General features: G+C 38.7%; 44 non-coding genes across 44 annotated transcripts; all 44 read left to right on the top strand.

Annotated features, from left to right (window-relative positions):
* The first annotated feature begins 66 nt into the window (after positions 1 to 66).
* On the top strand, positions 67 to 206 carry LOC133955931 (U4 spliceosomal RNA). The gene has a single exon (XR_009920977.1). It is a non-coding gene; the product is annotated as a U4 spliceosomal RNA (small nuclear RNA).
* A 408-nt stretch (positions 207 to 614) lies between these two features.
* On the top strand, positions 615 to 754 carry LOC133955874 (U4 spliceosomal RNA). Its single transcript, XR_009920922.1, has one exon. It is a non-coding gene; the product is annotated as a U4 spliceosomal RNA (small nuclear RNA).
* Positions 755 to 1,162: 408 nt separating this feature from the next.
* On the top strand, positions 1,163 to 1,302 carry LOC133955967 (U4 spliceosomal RNA). The gene has a single exon (XR_009921010.1). It is a non-coding gene; the product is annotated as a U4 spliceosomal RNA (small nuclear RNA).
* A 409-nt stretch (positions 1,303 to 1,711) lies between these two features.
* On the top strand, positions 1,712 to 1,851 carry LOC133955875 (U4 spliceosomal RNA). Its single transcript, XR_009920923.1, has one exon. It is a non-coding gene; the product is annotated as a U4 spliceosomal RNA (small nuclear RNA).
* A 408-nt stretch (positions 1,852 to 2,259) lies between these two features.
* On the top strand, positions 2,260 to 2,399 carry LOC133955977 (U4 spliceosomal RNA). The gene has a single exon (XR_009921019.1). It is a non-coding gene; the product is annotated as a U4 spliceosomal RNA (small nuclear RNA).
* Positions 2,400 to 2,783: 384 nt separating this feature from the next.
* LOC133956005 (U4 spliceosomal RNA) lies at positions 2,784 to 2,922 on the top strand. The gene has a single exon (XR_009921044.1). It is a non-coding gene; the product is annotated as a U4 spliceosomal RNA (small nuclear RNA).
* Positions 2,923 to 3,331: 409 nt separating this feature from the next.
* Positions 3,332 to 3,471, top strand: LOC133955948 (U4 spliceosomal RNA). Its single transcript, XR_009920993.1, has one exon. It is a non-coding gene; the product is annotated as a U4 spliceosomal RNA (small nuclear RNA).
* A 408-nt stretch (positions 3,472 to 3,879) lies between these two features.
* Positions 3,880 to 4,019, top strand: LOC133955876 (U4 spliceosomal RNA). Its single transcript, XR_009920924.1, has one exon. It is a non-coding gene; the product is annotated as a U4 spliceosomal RNA (small nuclear RNA).
* Positions 4,020 to 4,428: 409 nt separating this feature from the next.
* On the top strand, positions 4,429 to 4,567 carry LOC133956000 (U4 spliceosomal RNA). The gene has a single exon (XR_009921041.1). It is a non-coding gene; the product is annotated as a U4 spliceosomal RNA (small nuclear RNA).
* Positions 4,568 to 4,975: 408 nt separating this feature from the next.
* LOC133955998 (U4 spliceosomal RNA) lies at positions 4,976 to 5,115 on the top strand. The gene has a single exon (XR_009921039.1). It is a non-coding gene; the product is annotated as a U4 spliceosomal RNA (small nuclear RNA).
* A 409-nt stretch (positions 5,116 to 5,524) lies between these two features.
* Positions 5,525 to 5,664, top strand: LOC133955878 (U4 spliceosomal RNA). Its single transcript, XR_009920926.1, has one exon. It is a non-coding gene; the product is annotated as a U4 spliceosomal RNA (small nuclear RNA).
* Positions 5,665 to 6,071: 407 nt separating this feature from the next.
* LOC133955932 (U4 spliceosomal RNA) lies at positions 6,072 to 6,211 on the top strand. Its single transcript, XR_009920978.1, has one exon. It is a non-coding gene; the product is annotated as a U4 spliceosomal RNA (small nuclear RNA).
* A 408-nt stretch (positions 6,212 to 6,619) lies between these two features.
* Positions 6,620 to 6,759, top strand: LOC133955947 (U4 spliceosomal RNA). The gene has a single exon (XR_009920992.1). It is a non-coding gene; the product is annotated as a U4 spliceosomal RNA (small nuclear RNA).
* A 408-nt stretch (positions 6,760 to 7,167) lies between these two features.
* Positions 7,168 to 7,307, top strand: LOC133955961 (U4 spliceosomal RNA). The gene has a single exon (XR_009921005.1). It is a non-coding gene; the product is annotated as a U4 spliceosomal RNA (small nuclear RNA).
* Positions 7,308 to 7,715: 408 nt separating this feature from the next.
* LOC133956026 (U4 spliceosomal RNA) lies at positions 7,716 to 7,855 on the top strand. Its single transcript, XR_009921064.1, has one exon. It is a non-coding gene; the product is annotated as a U4 spliceosomal RNA (small nuclear RNA).
* A 409-nt stretch (positions 7,856 to 8,264) lies between these two features.
* On the top strand, positions 8,265 to 8,404 carry LOC133955879 (U4 spliceosomal RNA). The gene has a single exon (XR_009920927.1). It is a non-coding gene; the product is annotated as a U4 spliceosomal RNA (small nuclear RNA).
* Positions 8,405 to 8,812: 408 nt separating this feature from the next.
* Positions 8,813 to 8,952, top strand: LOC133955880 (U4 spliceosomal RNA). The gene has a single exon (XR_009920928.1). It is a non-coding gene; the product is annotated as a U4 spliceosomal RNA (small nuclear RNA).
* A 409-nt stretch (positions 8,953 to 9,361) lies between these two features.
* Positions 9,362 to 9,501, top strand: LOC133956043 (U4 spliceosomal RNA). The gene has a single exon (XR_009921080.1). It is a non-coding gene; the product is annotated as a U4 spliceosomal RNA (small nuclear RNA).
* A 409-nt stretch (positions 9,502 to 9,910) lies between these two features.
* Positions 9,911 to 10,050, top strand: LOC133955949 (U4 spliceosomal RNA). The gene has a single exon (XR_009920994.1). It is a non-coding gene; the product is annotated as a U4 spliceosomal RNA (small nuclear RNA).
* Positions 10,051 to 10,458: 408 nt separating this feature from the next.
* Positions 10,459 to 10,598, top strand: LOC133955881 (U4 spliceosomal RNA). The gene has a single exon (XR_009920929.1). It is a non-coding gene; the product is annotated as a U4 spliceosomal RNA (small nuclear RNA).
* Positions 10,599 to 11,007: 409 nt separating this feature from the next.
* On the top strand, positions 11,008 to 11,147 carry LOC133955882 (U4 spliceosomal RNA). The gene has a single exon (XR_009920930.1). It is a non-coding gene; the product is annotated as a U4 spliceosomal RNA (small nuclear RNA).
* A 409-nt stretch (positions 11,148 to 11,556) lies between these two features.
* Positions 11,557 to 11,696, top strand: LOC133955883 (U4 spliceosomal RNA). The gene has a single exon (XR_009920931.1). It is a non-coding gene; the product is annotated as a U4 spliceosomal RNA (small nuclear RNA).
* A 409-nt stretch (positions 11,697 to 12,105) lies between these two features.
* LOC133955885 (U4 spliceosomal RNA) lies at positions 12,106 to 12,245 on the top strand. Its single transcript, XR_009920932.1, has one exon. It is a non-coding gene; the product is annotated as a U4 spliceosomal RNA (small nuclear RNA).
* A 409-nt stretch (positions 12,246 to 12,654) lies between these two features.
* On the top strand, positions 12,655 to 12,794 carry LOC133955938 (U4 spliceosomal RNA). Its single transcript, XR_009920983.1, has one exon. It is a non-coding gene; the product is annotated as a U4 spliceosomal RNA (small nuclear RNA).
* Positions 12,795 to 13,202: 408 nt separating this feature from the next.
* Positions 13,203 to 13,342, top strand: LOC133955886 (U4 spliceosomal RNA). Its single transcript, XR_009920933.1, has one exon. It is a non-coding gene; the product is annotated as a U4 spliceosomal RNA (small nuclear RNA).
* Positions 13,343 to 13,751: 409 nt separating this feature from the next.
* LOC133955990 (U4 spliceosomal RNA) lies at positions 13,752 to 13,889 on the top strand. Its single transcript, XR_009921031.1, has one exon. It is a non-coding gene; the product is annotated as a U4 spliceosomal RNA (small nuclear RNA).
* Positions 13,890 to 14,298: 409 nt separating this feature from the next.
* Positions 14,299 to 14,438, top strand: LOC133955924 (U4 spliceosomal RNA). The gene has a single exon (XR_009920970.1). It is a non-coding gene; the product is annotated as a U4 spliceosomal RNA (small nuclear RNA).
* A 407-nt stretch (positions 14,439 to 14,845) lies between these two features.
* LOC133955933 (U4 spliceosomal RNA) lies at positions 14,846 to 14,985 on the top strand. The gene has a single exon (XR_009920979.1). It is a non-coding gene; the product is annotated as a U4 spliceosomal RNA (small nuclear RNA).
* Positions 14,986 to 15,393: 408 nt separating this feature from the next.
* On the top strand, positions 15,394 to 15,533 carry LOC133955959 (U4 spliceosomal RNA). The gene has a single exon (XR_009921003.1). It is a non-coding gene; the product is annotated as a U4 spliceosomal RNA (small nuclear RNA).
* A 408-nt stretch (positions 15,534 to 15,941) lies between these two features.
* Positions 15,942 to 16,081, top strand: LOC133955962 (U4 spliceosomal RNA). The gene has a single exon (XR_009921006.1). It is a non-coding gene; the product is annotated as a U4 spliceosomal RNA (small nuclear RNA).
* A 408-nt stretch (positions 16,082 to 16,489) lies between these two features.
* Positions 16,490 to 16,629, top strand: LOC133956027 (U4 spliceosomal RNA). Its single transcript, XR_009921065.1, has one exon. It is a non-coding gene; the product is annotated as a U4 spliceosomal RNA (small nuclear RNA).
* A 409-nt stretch (positions 16,630 to 17,038) lies between these two features.
* Positions 17,039 to 17,178, top strand: LOC133955887 (U4 spliceosomal RNA). Its single transcript, XR_009920934.1, has one exon. It is a non-coding gene; the product is annotated as a U4 spliceosomal RNA (small nuclear RNA).
* Positions 17,179 to 17,586: 408 nt separating this feature from the next.
* Positions 17,587 to 17,726, top strand: LOC133955888 (U4 spliceosomal RNA). Its single transcript, XR_009920935.1, has one exon. It is a non-coding gene; the product is annotated as a U4 spliceosomal RNA (small nuclear RNA).
* Positions 17,727 to 18,135: 409 nt separating this feature from the next.
* LOC133955890 (U4 spliceosomal RNA) lies at positions 18,136 to 18,275 on the top strand. Its single transcript, XR_009920938.1, has one exon. It is a non-coding gene; the product is annotated as a U4 spliceosomal RNA (small nuclear RNA).
* Positions 18,276 to 18,684: 409 nt separating this feature from the next.
* Positions 18,685 to 18,824, top strand: LOC133955950 (U4 spliceosomal RNA). The gene has a single exon (XR_009920995.1). It is a non-coding gene; the product is annotated as a U4 spliceosomal RNA (small nuclear RNA).
* Positions 18,825 to 19,232: 408 nt separating this feature from the next.
* LOC133955891 (U4 spliceosomal RNA) lies at positions 19,233 to 19,372 on the top strand. Its single transcript, XR_009920939.1, has one exon. It is a non-coding gene; the product is annotated as a U4 spliceosomal RNA (small nuclear RNA).
* Positions 19,373 to 19,781: 409 nt separating this feature from the next.
* On the top strand, positions 19,782 to 19,921 carry LOC133955892 (U4 spliceosomal RNA). Its single transcript, XR_009920940.1, has one exon. It is a non-coding gene; the product is annotated as a U4 spliceosomal RNA (small nuclear RNA).
* Positions 19,922 to 20,330: 409 nt separating this feature from the next.
* Positions 20,331 to 20,470, top strand: LOC133955893 (U4 spliceosomal RNA). Its single transcript, XR_009920941.1, has one exon. It is a non-coding gene; the product is annotated as a U4 spliceosomal RNA (small nuclear RNA).
* Positions 20,471 to 20,879: 409 nt separating this feature from the next.
* Positions 20,880 to 21,019, top strand: LOC133955973 (U4 spliceosomal RNA). Its single transcript, XR_009921015.1, has one exon. It is a non-coding gene; the product is annotated as a U4 spliceosomal RNA (small nuclear RNA).
* A 409-nt stretch (positions 21,020 to 21,428) lies between these two features.
* On the top strand, positions 21,429 to 21,568 carry LOC133955939 (U4 spliceosomal RNA). Its single transcript, XR_009920984.1, has one exon. It is a non-coding gene; the product is annotated as a U4 spliceosomal RNA (small nuclear RNA).
* A 408-nt stretch (positions 21,569 to 21,976) lies between these two features.
* On the top strand, positions 21,977 to 22,116 carry LOC133955894 (U4 spliceosomal RNA). Its single transcript, XR_009920942.1, has one exon. It is a non-coding gene; the product is annotated as a U4 spliceosomal RNA (small nuclear RNA).
* Positions 22,117 to 22,525: 409 nt separating this feature from the next.
* On the top strand, positions 22,526 to 22,665 carry LOC133955896 (U4 spliceosomal RNA). Its single transcript, XR_009920943.1, has one exon. It is a non-coding gene; the product is annotated as a U4 spliceosomal RNA (small nuclear RNA).
* Positions 22,666 to 23,073: 408 nt separating this feature from the next.
* LOC133955971 (U4 spliceosomal RNA) lies at positions 23,074 to 23,212 on the top strand. The gene has a single exon (XR_009921013.1). It is a non-coding gene; the product is annotated as a U4 spliceosomal RNA (small nuclear RNA).
* A 409-nt stretch (positions 23,213 to 23,621) lies between these two features.
* Positions 23,622 to 23,761, top strand: LOC133955897 (U4 spliceosomal RNA). The gene has a single exon (XR_009920944.1). It is a non-coding gene; the product is annotated as a U4 spliceosomal RNA (small nuclear RNA).
* The last annotated feature ends 73 nt before the right edge of the window (positions 23,762 to 23,834 follow it).

Genomic DNA, 23,834 nt, shown 5'->3' on the forward strand with positions numbered 1-23,834 from the left:
ACTGACAAACCCTAGCACAGGGTTGTGCAGATGTTTTATACCATCCCTCTGCAAATCAGCCCCTTTATCCCTTCGCAGTGGCAGTATCGTAGCCTATGAGGTCAAACCGAGGCGTGATTATTGCTAGTTGAAAACTTTAACCAATTCCCGCCTTGATGACCTGAAATATAGTCGGCAATGGCAATTTTTGTTGGTCTCTATAGAGGCTTAAAATTGTGTAAATAATACATCTGATGAGCCAACTTGTGGTGTTAATCAGTATGACCACAGGTGAATCTCTTAACAATACAACCCGAAGTACTCACGTCAAATTACTTTCCGGTGTTATCCAAAGCATAGTCACTGGGGTGACATTGAAATATTTAGCCACACCTACCAAACTAAGTACAATCACTTAAAATATTAAACATCATCTGTTTTTCCCATTTAAACATCAATTTTTTTCTATCTCAGTTAAATTGACCTGACTACTAATGAGCAAACACGACGGGTAACAGTATAACCACCTTACCATAACTGGTTTCACTTACTCTGGGGTCCCAATATGCACTGACAAACCCTAGCACAGGGTTGTGCAGATGTTTTATACCATCCCTCTGCAAATCAGCCTCTTTATCCCTTCGCAGTGGCAGTATCGTAGCCTATGAGGTCAAACCGAGGCGTGATTATTGCTAGTTGAAAACTTTAACCAATTCCCGCCTTGACGACCTGAAATATAGTCGGCAATGGCAATTTTTGTTGGTCTCTATAGAGGCTTAAAATTGTGTAAATAATACATCTGATGAGCCAACTTGTGGTGTTAATCAGTATGACCACAAGTGAATCTCTTAACACTACAACACTAAAGTACTCATGCCAAATTACTTCCCGGTGTTATCCAAAGCATAGTCAATGGGGCGACATTGAAATAATTAGCCCCACCTACAAAACTAAGTACAATCACTTAAAATATTAAACCACATCTGTTTATCCCATATAAACATCAATTTTTTTCTATCTCAGTTAAATTGACCTGACTATTAATGAGCAAACACGACGAGTTACAGTTTAACCACCTTAACATAACAGGTTTTACTTACTTTGGGGTGCCAATACGACTGACAAACCCTAGCACAGGGTTGTGCAGATGTTTTATACCATCCCTCTGCAAATCAGCCCCTTTATCCCTTCGCAGTGGCAGTATCGTAGCCTATGAGGTCAAACCGAGGCGTGATTATTTCTAGTTGAAAACTTTAACCAATTCCCGCCTTGACGACCTGAAATATAGTCGGCAATGGCAATTTTTGTTGGTCTCTATAGAGGCTTAAAATTGTGTAAATAATACATCTGATTATTCCAACTTGTGGTGTTAATCAGTATGACCACAGGTGAATCTCTTAACAATACAACCCGAAGTACTCACGTCAAATTACTTTCCGGTGTTATCCAAAGCATAGTCACTGGGGTGACATTGAAATATTTAGCCACACCTACCAAACTAAGTACAATCACTTAAAATATTAAACATCATCTGTTTATCCCATTTAAACATCAATTTTTTTCTATCTCAGTTAAATTGACCTGACTACTAATGAGCAAACACGACGGGTAACAGTATAACCACCTTAACATAACTGGTTTCACTTACTCTGGGGTCCCAATATGCACTGACAAACCCTAGCACAGGGTTGTGCAGATGTTTTATACCATCCCTCTGCAAATCAGCCTCTTTATCCCTTCGCAGTGGCAGTATCGTAGCCTATGAGGTCAAACCGAGGCGTGATTATTGCTAGTTGAAAACTTTAACCAATTCCCGCCTTGACGACCTGAAATATAGTCGGCAATGGCAATTTTTGTTGGTCTCTATAGAGGCTTAAAATTGTGTAAATAATACATCTGATGAGCCAACTTGTGGTGTTAATCAGTATGACCACAAGTGAATCTCTTAACACTACAACACTAAAGTATTCATGCCAAATTACTTTCCGGTGTTATCCAAAGCATAGTCAATGGGGCGACATTGAAATAATTAGCCCCACCTACAAAACTAAGTACAATCACTTAAAATATTAAACCACATCTGTTTATCCCATATAAACATCAATTTTTTTCTATCTCAGTTAAATTGACCTGACTATTAATGAGCAAACACGACGAGTTACAGTTTAACCACCTTAACATAACAGGTTTTACTTACTTTGGGGTGCCAATATGATTGACAAACCCTAGCACAGGGTTGTGCAGATGTTTTATACCATCCCTCTGCAAATCAGCCCCTTTATTCCTTCGCAGTGGCAGTATCGTAGCCTATGAGGTCAAACCGAGGCGTGATTATTGCTAGTTGAAAACTTTAACCAATTCCCGCCTTGACGACCTGAAATATAGTCTGCAATGGCAATTTTTGTTGGTCTCTATAGAGGCTTAAAATTGTGTAAATAATACATCTGATGAGCCAACTTGTGGTGTTAATCAGTATGACCACAGGTGAATCTCTTAACAATACAATCCGAAGTACTCACGTCAAATTACTTTCCGGTGTTATCCAAAGCATAGTCACTGGGGCGACATTGAAATAATTAGCCCCACCTACCAAACTAAGTACAATCACTTAAAATATTAAACATCATCTGTTTATCCAATTTAAACATCAATTTTTTTCTATCTCAGTTAAATTGACCTGACTATTAATGAGCAAACACGATGGGTAACAGTATAACCACCTTAACATAACTGGTTTCACTTACTCTGGGGTCCCAATATGCACTGACAAACCCTAGCACAGGGTTGTGCAGATGTTTTATACCATCCCTCTGCAAATCAGTATCGTAGCCTATGAGGTCAAACCGAGGCGTGATTATTGGTAGTTGAAAACTTTAACCAATTCCCGCCTTGACGACCTGAAATATAGTCGGCAATGGCAATTTTTGTTGGTCTCTATAGAGGCTTAAAATTGTGTAAATAATACATCTGATGAGCCAACTTGTGGTGTTAATCAGTATGACCACAAGTGAATCTCTTAACACTACAACACTAAAGTATTCATGCCAAATTACTTTCCGGTGTTATCCAAAGCATAGTCAATGGGGCGACATTGAAATAATTAGCCCCACCTACCAAACTAAGTACAATCACTTAAAATATTAAACATCATCTGCTTATCCCATTTAAACATCAATTTTTTTCTATCTCAGTTAAATTGACCTGACTATTAATGAGCAAACACGACGGGTAACAGTATAACCACCTTAACATAACTGGTTTCACTTACTCTGGGGTCCCAATATGCACTGACAAACCCTAGCACAGGGTTGTGCAGATGTTTTATACCATCCCTCTGCAAATCAGCCTCTTTATCCCTTCGCAGTGGCAGTATCGTTGCCTATGAGGTCAAACCAAGGCGTGATTATTGCTAGTTGAAAACTTTAACCAATTCCCGCCTTGACGACCTGAAATATAGTCGGCAATGGCAATTTTTGTTGGTCTCTATAGAGGCTTAAAATTGTGTAAATAATACATCTGATGAACCAACTTGTGGTGTTAATCACTATGAACCCAAGTGAATCTCTTAACAATACACTACTAAAGTACTCACGCTAAATTACTTTCCGGTGTTATACAAAGCAAAGTCACTGGGGCGACATTGAAATAATTAGCCCCACCTACAAAGCTAAGTACAATCACTTAAAATATTAAACATCATCTGTTTATCCCATTTAAACATCAATTTTTTTCTATCTCAGTTACATTGACCTGACTATTAATGAGCAAACACGACCAGTAACAGTTTTACCACCTTAACATAACATGTTTTACTTACTTTGGGGTGCCAATACGACTGACAAACCCTAGCACAGGGTTGTGCAGATGTTTTATACCATCCCTCTGCAAATCAGCCTCTTTATCCCTTCGCAGTGGCAGTATCGTAGCCTATGAGGTCAAACCGAGGCGTGATTATTGCTAGTTGAAAACTTTAACCAATTCCCGCCTTGACGACCTGAAATATAGTCGGCAATGGCAATTTTTGTTGGTCTCTATAGAGGCTTAAAATTGTGTAAATAATACATCTTATGAGCCAACTTGTGTTGTTAATCAGTATGACCACAAGTGAATCTCTTAACAATACACTACTAAAGTACTCATGCCAAATTACTCTCCGGTGTTTTCCAAAGCATAGTCACTGGGGCGACATTGAAATAATTAGCCCCACCTACCAAACTAAGTACAATCACTTAAAATATTAAACATCATCTGTTTATCCAATTTAAACATCAACTTTTTTCTATCTCAGTTAAATTGACCTGACTATTAATGAGCAAACACGACGGGTAACAGTATAACCACCTTAACATAACTGGTTTCACTTACTCTGGGGTCCCAATATGCACTGACAAACCCTAGCACAGGGTTGTGCAGATGTTTTATACCATCCCTCTGCAAATCAGCCTCTTTATCCCTTCGCAGTGGCAGTATCGTAGCCTATGAGGTCATACCGGGCGTGATTATTGCTAGTTGAAAAATTTAACCAATTCCCGCCTTGACGACCTGAAATATAGTCGGCAATGGCAATTTTTGTTGGTCTCTATAGAGGCTTAAAATCGTGTAAATAATACATCTGATGAGCCAACTTGTGGTGTTAATCAGTATGACCACAAGTGAATCTCTTAACAATACACTACTAAAGTACTCATGCCAAATTACTTCCCCGTGTTATCCAAAGCATAGTCAATGGGGCGACATTGAAATAATTAGCCCCACCTACAAAACTAAGTACAATCACTTAAAATATTAAACCACATCTGTTTATCCCATATAAACATCAATTTTTTTCTATCTCAGTTACATTGACCTGACTATTAATGAGCAAACACGACCAGTAACAGTTTTACCACCTTAACATAACAGGTTTTACTTACTTTGGGGTGCCAATACGACTGACAAACCCTAGCACAGGGTTGTGCAGATGTTTTATACCATCCCTCTGCAAATCAGCCTCTTTATCCCTTCGCAGTGGCGGTATCGTAGCGTATGAGGTCGAACCGAGGCGTGATTATTGCTAGTTGAAAACTTACACCAATTCCCGCCTTGACGACCTGAAATATAGTCGGCAATGGCAATTTTTGTTGGTCTCTATAGAGGCTTAAAATTGTGTAAATAATACATCCGATGAGCCAACTTGTGGTGTTAATCAGTATGACCACAAGTGAATCTCTTAACACTACAACACTAAAGTACTTATGCCAACTTACTTTCCGGTGTTATCCAAAGCATAGTCAATGGGGCGACATTGAAATAATTAGCCCCACCTACCAAACTAAGTACAATCACTTAATATATTAAACATCATCTGCTTATCCCATTTAAACATCAATTTTTTTCTTTCTCAGTTAAATTGACCTGACTACTAATGAGCAAACACGACGGGTAACAGTATAACCACCTTAACATAACTGGTTTCACTTACTCTGGGGTCCCAATATGCACTGACAAACCCTAGCACAGGGTTGTGCAGATGTTTTATACCATCCCTCTGCAAATCAGCCTCTTTATCCCTTCGCAGTGGCAGTATCGTAGCCTATGAGGTCAAACCGAGGCGTGATTATTGCTAGTTGAAAACTTTAACCAATTCCCGCCTTGACGACCTGAAATATAGTCGGCAATGGCAATTTTTGTTGGTCTCTATAGAGGCTTAAAATTGTGTAAATAATACATCTGATGAGCCAACTTGTGGTGTTAATCAGTATGACCACAGGTGAATCTCTTAACAATACAACCCGAAGTACTCACGTCAAATTACTTTCCGGTGTTATCCAAAGCATAGTCACTGGGGTGACATTGAAATATTTAGCCACACCTACCAAACTAAGTACAATCACTTAAAATATTAAACATCATCTGTTAATCCCATTGAAACATCAATTTCTTTCTATCTCAGTTAAATTGACCTGACTACTAATGAGCAAACACGATGGGTAACAGTATAACCACCTTAACATAACAGGTTTTACTTACTTTGGGGTGCCAATACGACTGACAAACCCTAGCACAGGGTTGTGCAGATGTTTTATACCATCCCTCTGCAAATCAGCCCCTTTATCCCTTCGCAGTGGCAGTATCGTAGCCTATGAGGTCAAACCGAGGCGTGATTATTGCTAGTTGAAAACTTTAACCAATTCCCGCCTTGATGACCTGAAATATAGTCGGCAATGGCAATTTTTGTTGGTCTCTATAGAGGCTTAAAATTGTGTAAATAATACATCTGATGAGCCAACTTGTGGTGTTAATCAGTATGACCACAGGTGAATCTCTTAACAATACAACCCGAAGTACTCACGTCAAATTACTTTCCGGTGTTATCCAAAGCATAGTCACTGGGGTGACATTGAAATATTTAGCCACACCTACCAAACTAAGTACAATCACTTAAAATATTAAACATCATCTGTTTTTCCCATTTAAACATCAATTTTTTTCTATCTCAGTTAAATTGACCTGACTACTAATGAGCAAACACGACGGGTAACAGTATAACCACCTTAACATAACTGGTTTCACTTACTCTGGGGTCCCAATATGCACTGACAAACCCTAAAACAGGGTTGTGCAGATGTTTTATACCATCCCTCTGCAAATCAGCCTCTTTATCCCTTCGCAGTGGCAGTATCGTAGCCTATGAGGTCATACCGAGGCGTGATTATTGCTAGTTGAAAACTTTAACCAATTCCCGCCTTGCCGACCTGAAATATAGTCGGCAATGGCAATTTTTGTTGGTCTCTATAGAGGCTTAAAATTGTGTAAATAATACATCTGATGAGCCAACTTGTGGTGTTAATCAGTATGACCACAGGTGAATCTCTTAACAATACAATACTAAAGTACTCATGCCAAATTACTTCCCGGTGTTATCCAAAGCATAGTCAATGGGGCGACATTGAAATAATTAGCCCCACCTACAAAACTAAGTACAATCACTTAAAATATTAAACCACATTTGTTTATCCCATATAAACATCAATTTTTTTCTATCTCAGTTAAATTGACCTGACTATTAATGAGCAAACACGACGAGTTACAGTTTAACCACCTTAACATAACAGGTTTTACTTACTTTGGGGTGCCAATATGACTGACAAACCCTAGCACAGGGTTGTGCAGATGTTTTATACCATTCCTCTGCAAATCAGCCCATTTATCCCTTCGCAGTGGCAGTATCGTAGCCTATGAGGTCAAACCGAGGCGTGATTATTGCTAGTTGAAAACTTTAACCAATTCCCGCCTTGACGACCTGAAATATAGTCTGCAATGGCAATTTTTGTTGGTCTCTATAGAGGCTTAAAATTGTGTAAATAATACATCTGATGAGCCAACTTGTGGTGTTAATCAGTATGACCACAGGTGAATCTCTTAACAATACAATCCGAAGTACTCACGTCAAATTACTTTCCGGTGTTATCCAAAGCATAGTCACTGGGGCGACATTGAAATAATTAGCCCCACCTACCAAACTAAGTACAATCACTTAAAATATTAAACATCATCTGTTTATCCAATTTAAACATCAATTTTTTTCTATCTCAGTTAAATTGACCTGACTATTAATGAGCAAACACGACGGGTAACAGTATAACCACCTTAACATAACTGGTTTCACTTACTCTGGGGTCCCAATATGCACTGACAAACCCTAGCACAGGGTTGTGCAGATGTTTTATACCATCCCTCTGCAAATCAGCCTCTTTATCCCTTCGCAGTGGCAGTATCGTAGCCTATGAGGTCATACCGAGGCGTGATTATTGCTAGTTGAAAACTTTAACTAATTCCCGCCTTGCCGACCTGAAATATAGTCGGCAATGGCAATTTTTGTTGGTCTCTATAGAGGCTTAAAATTGTGTAAATAATACATCTGATGAGCCAACTTGTGGTGTTAATCAGTATGACCACAAGTGAATCTCTTAACAATACAATACTAAAGTACTCATGCCAAATTACTTCCCGGTGTTATCCAAAGCATAGTCAATGGGGCGACATTGAAATAATTAGCCCCACCTACCAAACTAAATACAATCACTTAAAATATTAAACATCATCTGTTTATCCCATTTAAACATCAATTTTTTTCTATCTCAGTTAAATTGACCTGACTACTAATGAGCAAACACGACGGGTAACAGTATAACCACCTTAACATAACTGGTTTCACTTACTCTGGGGTCCCACTATGCACTGACAAACCCTAGCACAGGGTTGTGCAGATGTTTTATACCATCCCTCTGCAAATCAGCCTCTTTATCCCTTCGCAGTGGCAGTATCGTAGCCTATGAGGTCAAACCGAGGCGTGATTATTGCTAGTTGAAAACTTTAACCAATTCCCGCCTTGACGACCTGAAATATAGTCGGCAATGGCAATTTTTGTTGGTCTCTATAGAGGCTTAAAATTGTGTAAATAATACATCTTATGAGCCAACTTGTGTTGTTAATCAGTATGACCACAAGTGAATCTCTTAACAATACACTACTAAAGTACTCATGCCAAATTACTCTCCGGTGTTTTCCAAAGCATAGTCACTGGGGCGACATTGAAATAATTAGCCCCACCTACCAAACTAAGTACAATCACTTAAAATATTAAACATCATCTGTTTATCCAATTTAAACATCAATTTTTTTCTATCTCAGTTAAATTGACCTGACTATTAATGAGCAAACACGATGAGTAACAGTGTAACCACCTTAACATAACAGGTTTTACTTAATTTGGGGTGCCAATACGACTGACAAACCCTAGCACAGGGTTGTGCAGATGTTTTATACCATCCCTCTGCAAATCAGCCTCTTTATCCCTTCGCAGTGGCAGTATCGTAGCCTATGAGGTCAAACCGAGGCGTGATTATTGCTAGTTGAAAACTTTAACCAATTCCCGCCTTGACGACCTGAAATATAGTCGGCAATGGCAATTTTTGTTGGTCTCTATAGAGGCTTAAAATTGTGTAAATAATACATCTGCTGAGCCAACTTGTGGTGTTAATCAGTATGACCACAAGTGAATCTCTTAACACTACAACACTAAAGTATGAATGGCAAATTACTTTCCGGTGTTATCCAAAGCATAGTTAATGGGGCGACATTGAAATAATTAGCCCCACCTACCAAACTAAGTACAATCACTTAAAATATTAAACATCATCTGCTTATCCCATTTAAACATCAATTTTTTTCTATCTCAGTTAAATTGACTTGACTATTAATGAGCAAACACGACGGGTAACAGTATAACCACCTTAACATAACTGGTTTCACTTACTCTGGGGTCCCAATATGCACTGACAAACCCTAGCACAGGGTTGTGCAGATGTTTTATACCATCCCTCTGCAAATCAGCCTCTTTATCCCTTCGCAGTGGCAGTATCGTAGCCTATGAGGTCAAACCGAGGCGTGATTATTGCTAGTTGAAAACTTTAACCAATTCCCGCCTTGACGACCTGAAATATAGTCGGCAATGGCAATTTTTGTTGGTCTCTATAGAGGCTTAAAATTGTGTAAATAATACATCTTATGTGCCAACTTGTGTTGTTAATCAGTATGACCACAAGTGAATCTCTTAACAATACACTACTAAAGTACTCATGCCAAATTACTCTCCGGTGTTTTCCAAAGCATAGTCACTGGGGCGACATTGAAATAATTAGCCCCACCTACCAAACTAAGTACAATCACTTAAAATATTAAACATCATCTGTTTATCCAATTTAAACATCAATTTTTTTCTATCTCAGTTAAATTGACCTGACTATTAATGAGCAAACACGACGGGTAACAGTATAACCACCTTAACATAACTGGTTTCACTTACTCTGGGGTCCCAATATGCACTGACAAACCCTAGCACAGGGTTGTGCAGATGTTTTATACCATCCCTCTGCAAATCAGCCTCTTTATCCCTTCGCAGTGGCAGTATCGTTGCCTATGAGGTCAAACCAAGGCGTGATTATTGCTAGTTGAAAACTTTAACCAATTCCCGCCTTGACGACCTGAAATATAGTCGGCAATGGCAATTTTTGTTGGTCTCTATAGAGGCTTAAAATTGTGTAAATAATACATCTTATGAGCCAACTGGTGGTGTTAATCAGTATGACCACAAGTGAATCTCTTAACAATACACTACTAAAGTACTCATGCCAAATTACTCTCCGGTGTTTTCCAAAGCATAGTCACTGGGGCGACATTGAAATAATTAGCCCCACCTACCAAACTAAGTACAATCACTTAAAATATTAAACATCATCTGTTTATCCAATTTAAACATCAATTTTTTTCTATCTCAGTTAAATTGACCTGACTATTAATGAGCAAACACGATGAGTAACAGTGTAACCACCTTAACATAACAGGTTTTACTTAATTTGGGGTGCCAATACGACTGACAAACCCTAGCACAGGGTTGTGCAGATGTTTTATACCATCCCTCTGCAAATCAGCCTCTTTATCCCTTCGCAGTGGCAGTATCGTAGCCTATGAGGTCAAACCGAGGCGTGATTATTGCTAGTTGAAAACTTTAACCAATTCCCGCCTTGACGACCTGAAATATAGTCGGCAATGGCAATTTTTGTTGGTCTCTATAGAGGCTTAAAATTGTGTAAATAATACATCTGCTGAGCCAACTTGTGGTGTTAATCAGTATGACCACAAGTGAATCTCTTAACACTACAACACTAAAGTATGAATGGCAAATTACTTTCCGGTGTTATCCAAAGCATAGTTAATGGGGCGACATTGAAATAATTAGCCCCACCTACCAAACTAAGTACAATCACTTAAAATATTAAACATCATCTGCTTATCCCATTTAAACATCAATTTTTTTCTATCTCAGTTAAATTGACTTGACTATTAATGAGCAAACACGACGGGTAACAGTATAACCACCTTAACATAACTGGTTTCACTTACTCTGGGGTCCCAATATGCACTGACAAACCCTAGCACAGGGTTGTGCAGATGTTTTATACCATCCCTCTGCAAATCAGCCTCTTTATCCCTTCGCAGTGGCAGTATCGTAGCCTATGAGGTCAAACCGAGGCGTGATTATTGCTAGTTGAAAACTTTAACCAATTCCCGCCTTGACGACCTGAAATATAGTCGGCAATGGCAATTTTTGTTGGTCTCTATAGAGGCTTAAAATTGTGTAAATAATACATCTTATGAGCCAACTTGTGTTGTTAATCAGTATGACCACAAGTGAATCTCTTAACAATACACTACTAAAGTACTCATGCCAAATTACTCTCCGGTGTTTTCCAAAGCATAGTCACTGGGGCGACATTGAAATAATTAGCCCCACCTACCAAACTAAGTACAATCACTTAAAATATTAAACATCATCTGTTTATCCAATTTAAACATCAATTTTTTTCTATCTCAGTTAAATTGACCTGACTATTAATGAGCAAACACGACGGGTAACAGTATAACCACCTTAACATAACTGGTTTCACTTACTCTGGGGTCCCAATATGCACTGACAAACCCTAGCACAGGGTTGTGCAGATGTTTTATACCATCCCTCTGCAAATCAGCCCTTTTATCCCTTCGCAGTGGCAGTATCGTAGCCTATGAGGTCAAACCGAGGCGTGATTATTGCTAGTTGAAAACTTTAACCAATTCCCGCCTTGACGACCTGAAATATAGTCGGCAATGGCAATTTTTGTTGGTCTCTATAGAGGCTTAAAATTGTGTAAATAATACATCTGATGAGCCAACTTGTGGTGTTAATCAGTATGACCACAAGTGAATCTCTTAACACTACAACACTAAAGTATTCATGCCAAATTACTTTCCGGTGTTATCCAAAGCATAGTCAATGGGGCGACATTGAAATAATTAGCCCCACCTACCAAACTAAGTACAATCACTTAAAATATTAAACATCATCTGCTTATCCCATTTAATCATCAATTTTTTTCTATCTCAGTTAAATTGACCTGACTATTAATGAGCAATCACGACGGGTAACAGTATAACCACCTTAACATAACTGGTTTCACTTACTCTGGGGTCCCAATATGCACTGACAAACCCTAGCACAGGGTTGTGCAGATGTTTTATACCATCCCTCTGCAAATCAGCCTCTTTATCCCTTCGCAGTGGCAGTATCGTAGCCTATGAGGTCAAACCGAGGCGTGATTATTGCTAGTTGAAAACTTTAACCAATTCCCGCCTTGACGACCTGAAATATAGTCGGCAATGGCAATTTTTGTTGGTCTCTATAGAGGCTTAAAATTGTGTAAATAATACATCTTATGTGCCAACTTGTGTTGTTAATCAGTATGACCACAAGTGAATCTCTTAACAATACACTACTAAAGTACTCATGCCAAATTACTCTCCGGTGTTTTCCAAAGCATAGTCACTGGGGCGACATTGAAATAATTATCCCCACCTACCAAACTAAGTACAATCAATTAAAATATTAAACATCATCTGTTTATCCAATTTAAACATCAATTTTTTTCTATCTCAGTTAAATTGACCTGACTATTAATGAGCAAACACGACGGGTAACAGTATAACCACCTTAACATAACTGGTTTCACTTACTCTGGGGTCCCAATATGCACTGACAAACCCTAGCACAGGGTTGTGCAGATGTTTTATACCATCCCTCTGCAAATCAGCCTCTTTATCCCTTCGCAGTGGCAATATCGTAGCCTATGAGGTCAAACCGAGGCGTGATTATTGCTAGTTGAAAACTTTAACCAATTCCCGTCTTGACGACCTGAAATATAGTCGGCAATGGCAATTTTTGTTGGTCTCTATAGAGGCTTAAAATTGTGTAAATAATACATCTTATGAGCCAACTTGTGTTGTTAATCAGTATGACCACAAGTGAATCTCTTAACAATAGACTACTAAAGTACTCATGCCAAATTACTCTCCGGTGTTTTCCAAAGCATAGTCACTGGGGCGACATTGAAATAATTAGCCCCACCTACCAAACTAAGTACAATCACTTAAAATATTAAACATCATCTGTTTATCCAATTTAAACATCAATTTTTTTCTATCTCAGTTAAATTGACCTGACTATTAATGAGCAAACACGACGAGTAACAGTGTAACCACCTTAACATAACAGGTTTTACTTAATTTGGGGTGCCAATACGACTGACAAACCCTAGCACAGGGTTGTGCAGATGTTTTATACCATCCCTCTGCAAATCAGCCTCTTTATCCCTTCGCAGTGGCAGTATCGTAGCCTATGAGGTCAAACCGAGGCGTGATTATTGCTAGTTGAAAACTTTAACCAATTCCCGCCTTGACGACCTGAAATATAGTCGGCAATGGCAATTTTTGTTGGTCTCTATAGAGGCTTAAAATTGTGTAAATAATACATCTGCTGAGCCAACTTGTGGTGTTAATCAGTATGACCACAAGTGAATCTCTTAACACTACAACACTAAAGTATGAATGGCAAATTACTTTCCGGTGTTATCCAAAGCATAGTTAATGGGGCGACATTGAAATAATTAGCCCCACCTACCAAACTAAGTACAATCACTTAAAATATTAAACATCATCTGCTTATCCCATTTAAACATCAATTTTTTTCTATCTCAGTTAAATTGACCTGACTATTAATGAGCAAACACGACGGGTAACAGTATAACCACCTTAACATAACTGGTTTCACTTACTCTGGGGTCCCAATATGCACTGACAAACCCTAGCACAGGGTTGTGCAGATGTTTTATACCATCCCTCTGCAAATCAGCCTCTTTATCCCTTCGCAGTGGCAGTATCGTAGCCTATGTGGTCATACCGAGGCGTGATTATTGCTAGTTGAAAACTTTAACCAATTCCCGCCTTGCCGACCTGAAATATAGTCGGCAATGGCAATTTTTGTTGGTTTTATAGAGGCTTGAAATTGTGTAAATAATACATCTGATGAGCCAACTTGTGGTGTTAATCAGTATGACCACAAGTGAATCTCTTAACAATACAATACTAAAGTACTCATGCCAAATTACTTCCCGGTGTTATCCAAAGCATAGTCAATGGGGCGACATTGAAATAATTAGCCCCACCTACAAAACTAAGTACAATCACTTAAAATATTAAACCACATCTGTTTATCCCATATAAACATCAATTTTTTTCTATCTCAGTTAAATTGACCTGACTATTAATGAGCAAACACGACGAGTAACAGTTTAACCACCTTAACATAACAGGTTTTACTTACTTTGGGGTGCCAATACGACTGACAAACCCTAGCACAGGGTTGTGCAGATGTTTTATACCATCCCTCTGCAAATCAGCCTCTTTATCCCTTCGCAGTGGCAGTATCGTAGCCTATGAGGTCAAACCGAGGCGTGATTATTGCTAGTTGAAAACTTTAACCAATTCCCGCCTTGCCGACCTGAAATATAGTCGGCAATGGCAATTTTTGTTGGTCTCTATAGAGGCTTAAAATTGTGTAAATAATACATCTGATGAGCCAACTTGTGGTGTTAATCAGTATGACCACAGGTGAATCTCTTAACAATACAACCCGAAGTACTCACGTCAAATTACTTTCCGGTGTTATCCAAAGCATAGTCACTGGGGTGACATTGAAATATTTAGCCACACCTACCAAACTAAGTACAATCACTTAAAATATTAAACATCATCTGTTAATCCCATTGAAACATCAATTTCTTTCTATCTCAGTTAAATTGACCTGACTACTAATGAGCAAACACGATGGGTAACAGTATAACCACCTTAACATAACAGGTTTTACTTACTTTGGGGTGCCAATACGACTGACAAACCCTAGCACAGGGTTGTGCAGATGTTTTATACCATCCCTCTGCAAATCAGCCCCTTTATCCCTTCGCAGTGGCAGTATCGTAGCCTATGAGGTCAAACCGAGGCGTGATTATTGCTAGTTGAAAACTTTAACCAATTCCCGCCTTGATGACCTGAAATATAGTCGGCAATGGCAATTTTTGTTGGTCTCTATAGAGGCTTAAAATTGTGTAAATAATACATCTGATGAGCCAACTTGTGGTGTTAATCAGTATGACCACAGGTGAATCTCTTAACAATACAACCCGAAGTACTCACGTCAAATTACTTTCCGGTGTTATCCAAAGCATAGTCACTGGGGTGACATTGAAATATTTAGCCACACCTACCAAACTAAGTACAATCACTTAAAATATTAAACATCATCTGTTTTTCCCATTTAAACATCAATTTTTTTCTATCTCAGTTAAATTGACCTGACTACTAATGAGCAAACACGACGGGTAACAGTATAACCACCTTAACATAACTGGTTTCACTTACTCTGGGGTCCCAATATGCACTGACAAACCCTAAAACAGGGTTGTGCAGATGTTTTATACCATCCCTCTGCAAATCAGCCTCTTTATCCCTTCGCAGTGGCAGTATCGTAGCCTATGAGGTCATACCGAGGCGTGATTATTGCTAGTTGAAAACTTTAACCAATTCCCGCCTTGCCGACCTGAAATATAGTCGGCAATGGCAATTTTTGTTGGTCTCTATAGAGGCTTAAAATTGTGTAAATAATACATCTGATGAGCCAACTTGTGGTGTTAATCAGTATGACCACAGGTGAATCTCTTAACAATACAATACTAAAGTACTCATGCCAAATTACTTCCCGGTGTTATCCAAAGCATAGTCAATGGGGCGACATTGAAATAATTAGCCCCACCTACAAAACTAAGTACAATCACTTAAAATATTAAACCACATTTGTTTATCCCATATAAACATCAATTTTTTTCTATCTCAGTTAAATTGACCTGACTATTAATGAGCAAACACGACGAGTTACAGTTTAACCACCTTAACATAACAGGTTTTACTTACTTTGGGGTGCCAATATGACTGACAAACCCTAGCACAGGGTTGTGCAGATGTTTTATACCATTCCTCTGCAAATCAGCCCATTTATCCCTTCGCAGTGGCAGTATCGTAGCCTATGAGGTCAAACCGAGGCGTGATTATTGCTAGTTGAAAACTTTAACCAATTCCCGCCTTGACGACCTGAAATATAGTCTGCAATGGCAATTTTTGTTGGTCTCTATAGAGGCTTAAAATTGTGTAAATAATACATCTGATGAGCCAACTTGTGGTGTTAATCAGTATGACCACAGGTGAATCTCTTAACAATACAATCCGAAGTACTCACGTCAAATTACTTTCCGGTGTTATCCAAAGCATAGTCACTGGGGCGACATTGAAATAATTAGCCCCACCTACCAAACTAAGTACAATCACTTAAAATATTAAACATCATCTGTTTATCCAATTTAAACATCAATTTTTTTCTATCTCAGTTAAATTGACCTGACTATTAATGAGCAAACACGACGGGTAACAGTATAACCACCTTAACATAACTGGTTTCACTTACTCTGGGGTCCCAATATGCACTGACAAACCCTAGCACAGGGTTGTGCAGATGTTTTATACCATCCCTCTGCAAATCAGCCTCTTTATCCCTTCGCAGTGGCAGTATCGTAGCCTATGAGGTCATACCGAGGCGTGATTATTGCTAGTTGAAAACTTTAACTAATTCCCGCCTTGCCGACCTGAAATATAGTCGGCAATGGCAATTTTTGTTGGTCTCTATAGAGGCTTAAAATTGTGTAAATAATACATCTGATGAGCCAACTTGTGGTGTTAATCAGTATGACCACAAGTGAATCTCTTAACAATACAATACTAAAGTACTCATGCCAAATTACTTCCCGGTGTTATCCAAAGCATAGTCAATGGGGCGACATTGAAATAATTAGCCCCACCTACCAAACTAAATACAATCACTTAAAATATTAAACATCATCTGTTTATCCCATTTAAACATCAATTTTTTTCTATCTCAGTTAAATTGACCTGACTACTAATGAGCAAACACGACGGGTAACAGTATAACCACCTTAACATAACTGGTTTCACTTACTCTGGGGTCCCACTATGCACTGACAAACCCTAGCACAGGGTTGTGCAGATGTTTTATACCATCCCTCTGCAAATCAGCCTCTTTATCCCTTCGCAGTGGCAGTATCGTAGCCTATGAGGTCAAACCGAGGCGTGATTATTGCTAGTTGAAAACTTTAACCAATTCCCGCCTTGACGACCTGAAATATAGTCGGCAATGGCAATTTTTGTTGGTCTCTATAGAGGCTTAAAATTGTGTAAATAATACATCTTATGAGCCAACTTGTGTTGTTAATCAGTATGACCACAAGTGAATCTCTTAACAATACACTACTAAAGTACTCATGCCAAATTACTCTCCGGTGTTTTCCAAAGCATAGTCACTGGGGCGACATTGAAATAATTAGCCCCACCTACCAAACTAAGTACAATCACTTAAAATATTAAACATCATCTGTTTATCCAATTTAAACATCAATTTTTTTCTATCTCAGTTAAATTGACCTGACTATTAATGAGCAAACACGATGAGTAACAGTGTAACCACCTTAACATAACAGGTTTTACTTAATTTGGGGTGCCAATACGACTGACAAACCCTAGCACAGGGTTGTGCAGATGTTTTATACCATCCCTCTGCAAATCAGCCTCTTTATCCCTTCGCAGTGGCAGTATCGTAGCCTATGAGGTCAAACCGAGGCGTGATTATTGCTAGTTGAAAACTTTAACCAATTCCCGCCTTGACGACCTGAAATATAGTCGGCAATGGCAATTTTTGTTGGTCTCTATAGAGGCTTAAAATTGTGTAAATAATACATCTGCTGAGCCAACTTGTGGTGTTAATCAGTATGACCACAAGTGAATCTCTTAACACTACAACACTAAAGTATGAATGGCAAATTACTTTCCGGTGTTATCCAAAGCATAGTTAATGGGGCGACATTGAAATAATTAGCCCCACCTACCAAACTAAGTACAATCACTTAAAATATTAAACATCATCTGCTTATCCCATTTAAACATCAATTTTTTTCTATCTCAGTTAAATTGACTTGACTATTAATGAGCAAACACGACGGGTAACAGTATAACCACCTTAACATAACTGGTTTCACTTACTCTGGGGTCCCAATATGCACTGACAAACCCTAGCACAGGGTTGTGCAGATGTTTTATACCATCCCTCTGCAAATCAGCCTCTTTATCCCTTCGCAGTGGCAGTATCGTAGCCTATGAGGTCAAACCGAGGCGTGATTATTGCTAGTTGAAAACTTTAACCAATTCCCGCCTTGACGACCTGAAATATAGTCGGCAATGGCAATTTTTGTTGGTCTCTATAGAGGCTTAAAATTGTGTAAATAATACATCTTATGTGCCAACTTGTGTTGTTAATCAGTATGACCACAAGTGAATCTCTTAACAATACACTACTAAAGTACTCATGCCAAATTACTCTCCGGTGTTTTCCAAAGCATAGTCACTGGGGCGACATTGAAATAATTAGCCCCACCTACCAAACTAAGTACAATCACTTAAAATATTAAACATCATCTGTTTATCCAATTTAAACATCAATTTTTTTCTATCTCAGTTAAATTGACCTGACTATTAATGAGCAAACACGACGGGTAACAGTATAACCACCTTAACATAACTGGTTTCACTTACTCTGGGGTCCCAATATGCACTGACAAACCCTAGCACAGGGTTGTGCAGATGTTTTATACCATCCCTCTGCAAATCAGCCTCTTTATCCCTTCGCAGTGGCAGTATCGTTGCCTATGAGGTCAAACCAAGGCGTGATTATTGCTAGTTGAAAACTTTAACCAATTCCCGCCTTGACGACCTGAAATATAGTCGGCAATGGCAATTTTTGTTGGTCTCTATAGAGGCTTAAAATTGTGTAAATAATACATCTTATGAGCCAACTGGTGGTGTTAATCAGTATGACCACAAGTGAATCTCTTAACAATACACTACTAAAGTACTCATGCCAAATTACTCTCCGGTGTTTTCCAAAGCATAGTCACTGGGGCGACATTGAAATAATTAGCCCCACCTACCAAACTAAGTACAATCACTTAAAATATTAAACATCATCTGTTTATCCAATTTAAACATCAATTTTTTTCTATCTCAGTTAAATTGACCTGACTATTAATGAGCAAACACGATGAGTAACAGTGTAACCACCTTAACATAACAGGTTTTACTTAATTTGGGGTGCCAATACGACTGACAAACCCTAGCACAGGGTTGTGCAGATGTTTTATACCATCCCTCTGCAAATCAGCCTCTTTATCCCTTCGCAGTGGCAGTATCGTAGCCTATGAGGTCAAACCGAGGCGTGATTATTGCTAGTTGAAAACTTTAACCAATTCCCGCCTTGACGACCTGAAATATAGTCGGCAATGGCAATTTTTGTTGGTCTCTATAGAGGCTTAAAATTGTGTAAATAATACATCTGCTGAGCCAACTTGTGGTGTTAATCAGTATGACCACAAGTGAATCTCTTAACACTACAACACTAAAGTATGAATGGCAAATTACTTTCCGGTGTTATCCAAAGCATAGTTAATGGGGCGACATTGAAATAATTAGCCCCACCTACCAAACTAAGTACAATCACTTAAAATATTAAACATCATCTGCTTATCCCATTTAAACATCAATTTTTTTCTATCTCAGTTAAATTGACTTGACTATTAATGAGCAAACACGACGGGTAACAGTATAACCACCTTAACATAACTGGTTTCACTTACTCTGGGGTCCCAATATGCACTGACAAACCCTAGCACAGGGTTGTGCAGATGTTTTATACCATCCCTCTGCAAATCAGCCTCTTTATCCCTTCGCAGTGGCAGTATCGTAGCCTATGAGGTCAAACCGAGGCGTGATTATTGCTAGTTGAAAACTTTAACCAATTCCCGCCTTGACGACCTGAAATATAGTCGGCAATGGCAATTTTTGTTGGTCTCTATAGAGGCTTAAAATTGTGTAAATAATACATCTTATGAGCCAACTTGTGTTGTTAATCAGTATGACCACAAGTGAATCTCTTAACAATACACTACTAAAGTACTCATGCCAAATTACTCTCCGGTGTTTTCCAAAGCATAGTCACTGGGGCGACATTGAAATAATTAGCCCCACCTACCAAACTAAGTACAATCACTTAAAATATTAAACATCATCTGTTTATCCAATTTAAACATCAATTTTTTTCTATCTCAGTTAAATTGACCTGACTATTAATGAGCAAACACGACGGGTAACAGTATAACCACCTTAACATAACTGGTTTCACTTACTCTGGGGTCCCAATATGCACTGACAAACCCTAGCACAGGGTTGTGCAGATGTTTTATACCATCCCTCTGCAAATCAGCCCTTTTATCCCTTCGCAGTGGCAGTATCGTAGCCTATGAGGTCAAACCGAGGCGTGATTATTGCTAGTTGAAAACTTTAACCAATTCCCGCCTTGACGACCTGAAATATAGTCGGCAATGGCAATTTTTGTTGGTCTCTATAGAGGCTTAAAATTGTGTAAATAATACATCTGATGAGCCAACTTGTGGTGTTAATCAGTATGACCACAAGTGAATCTCTTAACACTACAACACTAAAGTATTCATGCCAAATTACTTTCCGGTGTTATCCAAAGCATAGTCAATGGGGCGACATTGAAATAATTAGCCCCACCTACCAAACTAAGTACAATCACTTAAAATATTAAACATCATCTGCTTATCCCATTTAATCATCAATTTTTTTCTATCTCAGTTAAATTGACCTGACTATTAATGAGCAATCACGACGGGTAACAGTATAACCACCTTAACATAACTGGTTTCACTTACTCTGGGGTCCCAATATGCACTGACAAACCCTAGCACAGGGTTGTGCAGATGTTTTATACCATCCCTCTGCAAATCAGCCTCTTTATCCCTTCGCAGTGGCAGTATCGTACCCTATGAGGTCAAACCGAGGCGTGATTATTGCTAGTTGAAAACTTTAACCAATTCCCGCCTTGACGACCTGAAATATAGTCGGCAATGGCAATTTTTGTTGGTCTCTATAGAGGCTTAAAATTGTGTAAATAATACATCTTATGTGCCAACTTGTGTTGTTAATCAGTATGACCACAAGTGAATCTCTTAACAATACACTACTAAAGTACTCATGCCAAATTACTCTCCGGTGTTTTCCAAAGCATAGTCACTGGGGCGACATTGAAATAATTATCCCCACCTACCAAACTAAGTACAATCAATTAAAATATTAAACATCATCTGTTTATCCAATTTAAACATCAATTTTTTTCTATCTCAGTTAAATTGACCTGACTATTAATGAGCAAACACGACGGGTAACAGTATAACCACCTTAACATAACTGGTTTCACTTACTCTGGGGTCCCAATATGCACTGACAAACCCTAGCACAGGGTTGTGCAGATGTTTTATACCATCCCTCTGCAAATCAGCCTCTTTATCCCTTCGCAGTGGCAATATCGTAGCCTATGAGGTCAAACCGAGGCGTGATTATTGCTAGTTGAAAACTTTAACCAATTCCCGTCTTGACGACCTGAAATATAGTCGGCAATGGCAATTTTTGTTGGTCTCTATAGAGGCTTAAAATTGTGTAAATAATACATCTTATGAGCCAACTTGTGTTGTTAATCAGTATGACCACAAGTGAATCTCTTAACAATAGACTACTAAAGTACTCATGCCAAATTACTCTCCGGTGTTTTCCAAAGCATAGTCACTGGGGCGACATTGAAATAATTAGCCCCACCTACCAAACTAAGTACAATCACTTAAAATATTAAACATCATCTGTTTATCCAATTTAAACATCAATTTTTTTCTATCTCAGTTAAATTGACCTGACTATTAATGAGCAAACACGACGAGTAACAGTGTAACCACCTTAACATAACAGGTTTTACTTAATTTGGGGTGCCAATACGACTGACAAACCCTAGCACAGGGTTGTGCAGATGTTTTATACCATCCCTCTGCAAATCAGCCTCTTTATCCCTTCGCAGTGGCAGTATCGTAGCCTATGAGGTCAAACCGAGGCGTGATTATTGCTAGTTGAAAACTTTAACCAATTCCCGCCTTGACGACCTGAAATATAGTCGGCAATGGCAATTTTTGTTGGTCTCTATAGAGGCTTAAAATTGTGTAAATAATACATCTGCTGAGCCAACTTGTGGTGTTAATCAGTATGACCACAAGTGAATCTCTTAACACTACAACACTAAAGTATGAATGGCAAATTACTTTCCGGTGTTATCCAAAGCATAGTTAATGGGGCGACATTGAAATAATTAGCCCCACCTACCAAACTAAGTACAATCACTTAAAATATTAAACATCATCTGCTTATCCCATTTAAACATCAATTTTTTTCTATCTCAGTTAAATTGACTTGACTATTAATGAGCAAACACGACGGGTAACAGTATAACCACCTTAACATAACTGGTTTCACTTACTCTGGGGTCCCAATATGCACTGACAAACCCTAGCACAGGGTTGTGCAGATGTTTTATACCATCCCTCTGCAAATCAGCCTCTTTATCCCTTCGCAGTGGCAGTATCGTAGCCTATGAGGTCAAACCGAGGCGTGATTATTGCTAGTTGAAAACTTTAACCAATTCCCGCCTTGACGACCTGAAATATAGTCGGCAATGGCAATTTTTGTTGGTCTCTATAGAGGCTTAAAATTGTGTAAATAATACATCTTATGTGCCAACTTGTGTTGTTAATCAGTATGACCACAAGTGAATCTCTTAACAATACACTACTAAAGTACTCATGCCAAATTACTCTCCGGTGTTTTCCAAAGCATAGTCACTGGGGCGACATTGAAATAATTAGCCCCACCTACCAAACTAAGTACAATCACTTAAAATATTAAACATCATCTGTTTATCCAATTTAAACATCAATTTTTTTCTATCTCAGTTAAATTGACCTGACTATTAATGAGCAAACACGACGAGTAACAGTGTAACCACCTTAACATAACAGGTTTTACTTAATTTGGGGTGCCAATACGACTGACAAACCCTAGCACAGGGTTGTGCAGATGTTTTATACCATCCCTCTGCAAATCAGCCTCTTTATCCCTTGCAGTGGCAGTATCGTAGCCTATGAGGTCAAACCGAGGCGTGATTATTGCTAGTTGAAAACTTTAACCAATTCCCGCCTTGACGACCTGAAATATAGTCGGCAATGGCAATTTTTGTTGGTCTCTATAGAGGCTTAAAATTGTGTAAATAATACATCTTATGAGCCAACTTGTGTTGTTAATCAGTATGACCACAAGTGAATCTCTTAACAATACACTACTAAAGTACTCATGCCAAATTACTCTCCGGTGTTTTCCAAAGCATAGTCACTGGGGCGACATTGAAATAATTATCCCCACCTACCAAACTAAGTACAATCAATTAAAATATTAAACATCATCTGTTTATCCAATTTAAACATCAATTTTTTTCTATCTCAGTTAAATTGACCTGACTATTAATGAGCAAACACGACGGGTAACAGTATAACCACCTTAACATAACTGGTTTCACTTACTCTGGGGTCCCAATATGCACTGACAAACCCTAGCACAGGGTTGTGCAGATGTTTTATACCATCCCTCTGCAAATCAGCCTCTTTATCCCTTCGCAGTGGCAGTATCGTAGCCTATGAGGTCAAACCGAGGCGTGATTATTGCTAGTTGAAAACTTTAACCAATTCCCGCCTTGACGACCTGAAATATAGTCGGCAATGGCAATTTTTGTTGGTCTCTATAGAGGCTTAAAATTGTGTAAATAATACATCTGATGAGCCAACTTGTGGTGTTAATCAGTATGACCACAAGTGAATCTC

The sequence above is a fragment of the Platichthys flesus genome, chromosome 6 (assembly GCF_949316205.1).
Source record: "Platichthys flesus chromosome 6, fPlaFle2.1, whole genome shotgun sequence".
Classification (NCBI taxonomy): domain Eukaryota; kingdom Metazoa; phylum Chordata; class Actinopteri; order Pleuronectiformes; family Pleuronectidae; genus Platichthys; species Platichthys flesus.